Genomic DNA, 6,883 nt, shown 5'->3' on the forward strand with positions numbered 1-6,883 from the left:
CCATCTACATGCTCTGCTTCCAATGTGGTTGATGCTCGTGCCACTGAACTGTGGAACCTTTACTGCTTCCACTGAACCTGGGTGAGATTGAGACTGTCCCTACCAATTGAGGACAGCAGAAGTGATGCTGTATGACTTCTGAAGTTAGGCCATACAAAGCACACAGTGCCCCACTGGCTCTCCTTTAGGGCACTCACCCTTGGAACTAACCCTTTAGGGCACACTCACCTTTGGACTAACTCGCAGCACGGTGGCAAACTAGTCCAAACTAGTCCATGCAGAGAGACCACATGAGAAGGCCACGTGGAGAGGAACTGTGGCTCCATTTGGCACCTAGAAGCAGCTGCTGATCGAGTGAGTGAGTGAACCTTCAGATGATTCTAGTGCATAGCCCTTCTGTCTTCCATCTGATGACCAGGCACTGTGGAGCAGGACAAGCCATTCATGCTGTGCCCATTCCAAATTCATTACCCACAGAATTACAGAGTATAATAAATGTTTTATTCCATTAAATTTTCGGGTGATTTGTTATGCAGCCACAGTAACTGGAACAAAACATTTCCGGGTATTTTATCTCTCATTTCATCTTTATATGACTCTTAGGGTGACTTTTTCAAACAACCTGAAAATTATATGATTGCATCTAGGATAGTGGGAGGATAATTTCTGTCCATTCACATTTCAACGAAATAGGATTTTGCTTCTCCAGTTATAAAATGAAGGCAGTTCTCAAGGTCACAGGTTAACAAAACAGTCAAAATGTTTCTTCTCTTTACTTTTCACAAGAGAGCAGAAGTTTTTTGAAATAAACTCTGTTCCTCACATTGATAAAGCCCTAGAGTCCAAAGAAAATACTTGTTTTTGTGCCTCCTTGGCTTTCTCTTAACCTACAAAGAGTTGAAGAGTGGAGAGTACTTTCAAAAAGAGATCAACTATAACTTCAGTGCCCAATAATCTGTGAGAGATCTGGAACAAGTGGCCTGCAGGGCTGGTTTTCATCCTAAAGATAAAATGATAAGAACCTGTTTAGTAAGGAAAAGACTGAGTGAGTAATAAGCTAGAAATATAATGAAAATATTAAACGGTAGTAAGAATGAAAGCTCTCCAATAACTTTTGTGAAAACCTGAGTGACAATTTTTATTTTAACTTACATTTTATCAGTTCCATAGAGACTCTAACTGGACTTCCCTTTTCTGTCAACACACCCCCACTCTAGGTATGCTTATCTAGCCTTTAGCTTTGAATCTCTCTTTTCTGACAATTCCTCAAATTTGGATCTTCAGCCCAGACTTTGTCCCAGACGCTAGACTCATATATTCATCCACCTACCCAACATCTCCACTTTATGTCTAACAGGCATCTCCTATCAACTTGTCCAAAAAATGGATCCTGTTGTTCCTTCGCAGAACTGTTCCTCTCCCTGCCTTCCCCATCTCAGTTGATAGTGATTCCATCCCACTGACTCAGGACAAAGCCCCCGACATCTCGGTCACTCTTTCACAAACCACAACCCATCTGTCAACAAATCCTATTGGCTCGAGCCTCAAGTCATATCTAGAATCCAACCACCTCCCATGACCTCTTCTACTACTAATCTGGTCTAAACCAACACGATCTTTTGCCTATGTTACTGCAACAGCCTCCTACCTGGTCTCCCTGCTTCCAGCCTTGCCTTCCTATGGTCCGTTCTCAACCCCGAAGCCAGAACGATCCTTTAAAAAATATGAGTCAAATTAATGTGCCTTCTGTGCTCAGAATTCTTTAATGGCTTTGCATCTCACTTATAATAAAAGCCAAATTGTTTTAAATGTCAAATAAGGCCCTCCATGATTGGCCCCTGTCACGCCCCACTTATTCTTCTCCCCCGGCTCACTGTGCACTAGGGTCACTGGCTTCCTGACTATTCCTATAAGATGCCTCCTGACGTAGTGCTTTTGGACTTGCTCTTCTTTCTGCCAGGAACACACTCTCTCCCAATCCACTCCACATCTGTGTGGCTCATTCCTCATGTCCTTTACCTTATCATTTCCCCAAATTAATTAAGGCCTTCCCTCACCACCCAATTTAGAAGAATAAATACCATGTTCTGTCACTGCAGGTTCCTCTTCCCTATATTATTTTTCTCTAAAGTACTTATTGTCCCCAACATTAAATAAGTAAAGGGACCTGTTTGTTCATTCACTTGTTGTCCATCTTCCCCATTTAGAATGTCACTTCCATTAGAGCCGGAATTTTTTGGTCTATTTTGCATATTGCTATATTTCCAGTGCCCAGAATAGTCTCTGGCATATATAAATGGCCAAAACAGCACACACTTTTTCATGAGTAAGTGAACAACAAAGGAGCCATTGGACCATAGTCAATTCACAGCCAAGCACTACCTGAGCAGGCAACAGAAAACATATGGAGAGCTTTGGAGAATGCACACATCTGTCCAGCCTGTTCCTGGTTCCCCAAGTTGTACTGGAAATTCTCCTGGGTGCAGAGCAGTGGCAGCAAACTTGAGGGTCTTTGGTCATCCTTGTCTCTACCTCAGGGGATTGATTCATCATTGCCTCATTAAAAGTGCAAGCTTTGGTGCCAGCGTCTGGCTTCATTGTCTACTAACTCTTTGGGAGATTCTAGACAAGCTAGCCACATTGAGTTTTGGTTTCCTTATCTGTAAAATAAAGATAATACCAGCTATTTTTCATAGGAAATGCAATGAAGATTAAGTGAGCTAATAAACAGAAATAAGGGGTAAATAAATATAAACTGTAATTGTATAAGAGAAAAACCTTGACTTGAGCCTACTAAGCACCGATAGTCATATGTTCTTTGTAACTGATGGCTACGTGCTCAGTCACAAATGGACAAACGACAGGTTGGTTACTACTATAAGATTTATTGGCCTAAAAGAGGAGGGAATTGACAATTTTTTAGCGCCCACAAGTGGGGTTACTTCACATACATGATTTTATTTCATCCTAATAAAAAATACTTGTGAGGTAAATATAACAATCACGTTAAAGTGATGTGTGGTTCAGAGAGTTTAAGTAACTTGCTGAAACTCACATGGTCATGTAGCTAAGAATTCCAAAGCCATTTCCTAAACACCAAGCCGTTCTTTTAGACTTTTAAAATTAACCTCTCTACCCATGATTTTTCAATGTGTTAAAGACAGGTATCCTACATAAAATGTAAATGGAAGGAACATTATAGTAGAAAGTAAAACAAAAAAAATTAGTAGAAAATGGAAAAAGTCTTATACAAAAGAATACATGCTTATGATTCCATTTACATGAAATTCCACAACAGATAAAAGTAAGCTATAGTCATAAAATCAAAATAGTGATTGCCTCATGTGGATGTTTTGGGGACTGGTTGGGAAAAGGTGAAAGGAACATACTGATGAGATAGAAATCTCCTATATCTTGATAGTGGGTTACATGGTGTATGCATTTGTCAAAATCCATCAGACTGTATACTTAAGATCTGTGTTTCACTGTACATAAATTTCATTTAAAATTTACAAGTTTAAGTCAGAAAGAAAAATGAATTTTAGACTTGGAACCCAACTGAAAAATAATATCACTATTTATTATGATGATGGAGGTTTGGAAATCAAACTCATCTTTGAGATGAAGTGAAGTACACAACATTAAGTAACTTTTATGTTCCGTACAACCGGGAGTGATGGAGCTTGGATTCAAACTCAGCCACGTGATTTACCACCTCAATACAGCTGTCTCTGAAAAGGACTTGTCATGACAGTGATAAAGCTGAAAAGGGAAGATTTTGGTTCATTTGTTACAAATATATACCAAGTTTTCAGCCTCAGTGTCATGTGGATAAAGAGAACATATGAATCCTAAGTAGCCCATCTAGACTTTATTCAAAGAGGTACCTTAATAGGAAATTACAAGGAAAGCTAATAATCTGTAGAACCATAGGGGTAGAAAGAAAAATGAGATTTTAACTCCTAAGCCCCAACACATTTATTTCTTTATATTCATATTTGACCTTACTTAAATAAAAAAATTAGTCTTTACAGGAATAAATGAAGTAAACATATGGCTTTGAATTGTAACAAAGAATGAACTTTATATTGAATAACCACCATAACCTAGATTAACTCATTTCAAATGAACTCCATTTAAAACTAACGTGGAAGCTTTAACCATATTGTATGTGGCCTATTTTTAATGCATCTCTCTATAGACAGTAGTTTTTATTTAAGAGAGAGAAGCAAGAATAAAAGTATTCCAGAATAGTTAGGAGCCTTATGGCACATTATTTCCCAATAGTCCTTTTATTTAATGATTGAATTCTCTGTATCTTCCTTAGTAAGGCAAAATCCTAGGCAATTTACATTCACACAACCAAACAGTACATAGCCAACTTAGTATGCAGAGGGTTGCAAAAAGCAACTCTATGGATCAGGTAAGACATTAACCACCACAAAGAAACAACAAAAAATAAATAACAGAATCTTGCTTACCACACAGGCTTCTAACTGTAAATACTTTCTGGATATTTATCTTGAATGAGACTATAAACAGAAAGACCTCTAAAGAGAAAAGCACTGATTTGGGTATAATTTTCACTGAAAGTTACATAATATAATTAATGGTAATACTAAAGAATCTAATTGGTGCATAGAAGCCAAAACTCCTGCAAAAACCCTAAACTACATTTCACAGGCGTTCAAGTCTTTTATAGGAGACCTTAGAACAGTGCTGCCCACTAGACCTTTCCGTGATCATGGAAATGTTCAGTATCTGCTCTGTCCAATACAGTAGCTGCTAACCACATGTGGAGTTGAGCACTTGAAATGCGCCTCCTGTGACTGAGGAACTAAATTTTAAATTTAATTTAATTTTAATTAATTTAAATTTACCTGCATGTGACTAACAGCTACTATATTGAACAGTGCAGCCTTACAATAGTTTCAAAAAAAAAAAGATAAACATTCAAAACGGACCTAATCTTTTTTTAAAAAAGCCCTGCTTTTTCTGCCATTTCCCAAACTGACTTCTGAACATTAGACTTATGTCTGTATGGTTTAAAAAATCTTATTGGTTGTAGATACCTGCTGTTCCCAAGGGGGGATCTTACAACCATGTCTGATAAAAGTTTACCCATAATAATAAAATGGATTGTGACACTCAGAAACACTCTCACTCCTTCCCTTGACCCATGAGATTCTCAGAGCATAGCCTACAAAGTTGATGTATACCTTTATCTAATTCTTGGATTTTAAACCAAGAAAATAACAAGGTTTCCTGGTGGGTTTCTTAAGGAAAAAAAATAAAAAGGTCTGACAGTCTGGCCTCCCTTTGGCAAGAACTTATTTCTCTTACTAGCACATTTCTTCCATGTGGTTTGCTCCACCACATGCTGTAATGCTATAGCATTATAATCCTCTAGATTTCTACCATCTCCCAAATAAATGTAGTCATTGGTGGAAACCAATCATGGAATCTATGTAGTGAAATTCACTTCAACTAACCAAAGCATTAAGCTTTGATTATGAACAAGGCCATAAATGTAGCTAGAGATAGAATGTGGATTTCATGTAATCCACTAATAATAACTGCCAGAAGCAGTTGTTAATAAATTGATAATGTCCTGAGATGCCTTGATGTACATTTAGGCTTAGTGGAAAATCATATTGTAATCATATAGTAACATCTTCCATGGGCTCACAAATAAGGATTTGTGGCTTCTGTGCTGTGTATCTGCCATCCCTCTAGAAGGCAATGTAAGGATACACAATTGAGTAAAATGGAATCTAAACACATTTGCCACTAAATATCCTACAATGGAGCATGGTAGGTACAAATAGGAGCACAGAGATAATAGAGATCAGTTGCAATTGGAAATACTGTGAATGGCATCATGGAAGAGGTGGCATTTCAGCTGGGTCTCCAAAGAATGGTGGATTGAGGAATAAATAAGGAGAGCAAAGGCACTGCCAGCAATAACAGACACAGGAATGCATAGCATGTCAGAGGAAGGGCAAATGTTTGACAAGGGCAGAGAGGGATTACACTAAAAGATAATACTGAAAAGGTAACATGGAGACAGATCCCAAAGGCACTGCATGCCATGCTTTGGAGATTGTTTTGTAGCGATAGGCAGCCAGCAAAGTTTTTGAGCAAAGTTCTAGCATGGTCAAATCTGTATTTCAGAAAGATAAGTTTGGCTGCCATGAGCAGGATTGATAGGTGAAATAAGATGTCAAAGGTAACATGTTATTCTATTAATTTATTTGTAATACGAGCTTCACAAATTTCCATATCTGGGTTGAGAAGCCTTACTATTCAATCACTGTTGGTTGCTATTTCAAAAACCATTTTTTCTTCTTTATTAGTTTATAAAATCTTAATCTTGTTCAGATAGCAAAACGAACAACGAAATTCACCTTAAAGATATCTTACCTCAGAAAGATAAGGGCCTTTCACCTTACCTCAAAAGTTGTATCATTATTGGTCTATAAAATCCATTGCCCAGCCAGGGCAGGCACAGTGGTTTATGCCTATAATCCCAGCTCTTTGGCAGGCTGAGGCAGGAGGACTGCTTGAGGCCAGAAGTTCAAGATCAGCCTCGGCAGCACAGTGAGGCTCTGTCTCTACAAAGAATTCAAAAAATATTAGTTAGTTGTGGTGGTGTATACCTGTAGTCCTAGCTACTAGGGAGGCTGAGGTGGGAGGATCGCTTGACCCTAGGAGTTTGAGGTTACAGTGAGCTATGATCACACCACTGCCCTTCAGCCTAGAGACAGGGTGACACCATAGCAAGCAAGCAAGAGAAAGAAAGAAAAAAGAAAAGAAAAGAATCCATTGCCCTTTGCTAGTGATTGATTTGGGAGAGTCTCATTTCTGGCCAAAGAAACATTAA

General features: G+C 38.4%; 1 long non-coding RNA gene across 1 annotated transcript; it reads right to left on the bottom strand.

Annotated features, from left to right (window-relative positions):
• Window positions 1-929: 929 nt before the first annotated feature.
• Window positions 930-6,576, bottom strand: LOC131382321 (uncharacterized). Its single transcript, XR_009211709.1, has 4 exons — window positions 6,453-6,576; window positions 2,383-2,660; window positions 1,649-1,713; window positions 930-1,000 (listed from the first exon to the last, which is right to left on the bottom strand). It is a non-coding gene; the product is annotated as an uncharacterized LOC131382321 (long non-coding RNA).
• Between the last annotated feature and the right edge of the window lie 307 nt (window positions 6,577-6,883).

Source organism: Hylobates moloch, unplaced genomic scaffold (assembly GCF_009828535.3).
Source record: "Hylobates moloch isolate HMO894 unplaced genomic scaffold, HMol_V3 SCAFFOLD_22, whole genome shotgun sequence".
In the NCBI taxonomy this organism is placed as follows: Eukaryota; Metazoa; Chordata; class Mammalia; order Primates; family Hylobatidae; genus Hylobates; species Hylobates moloch.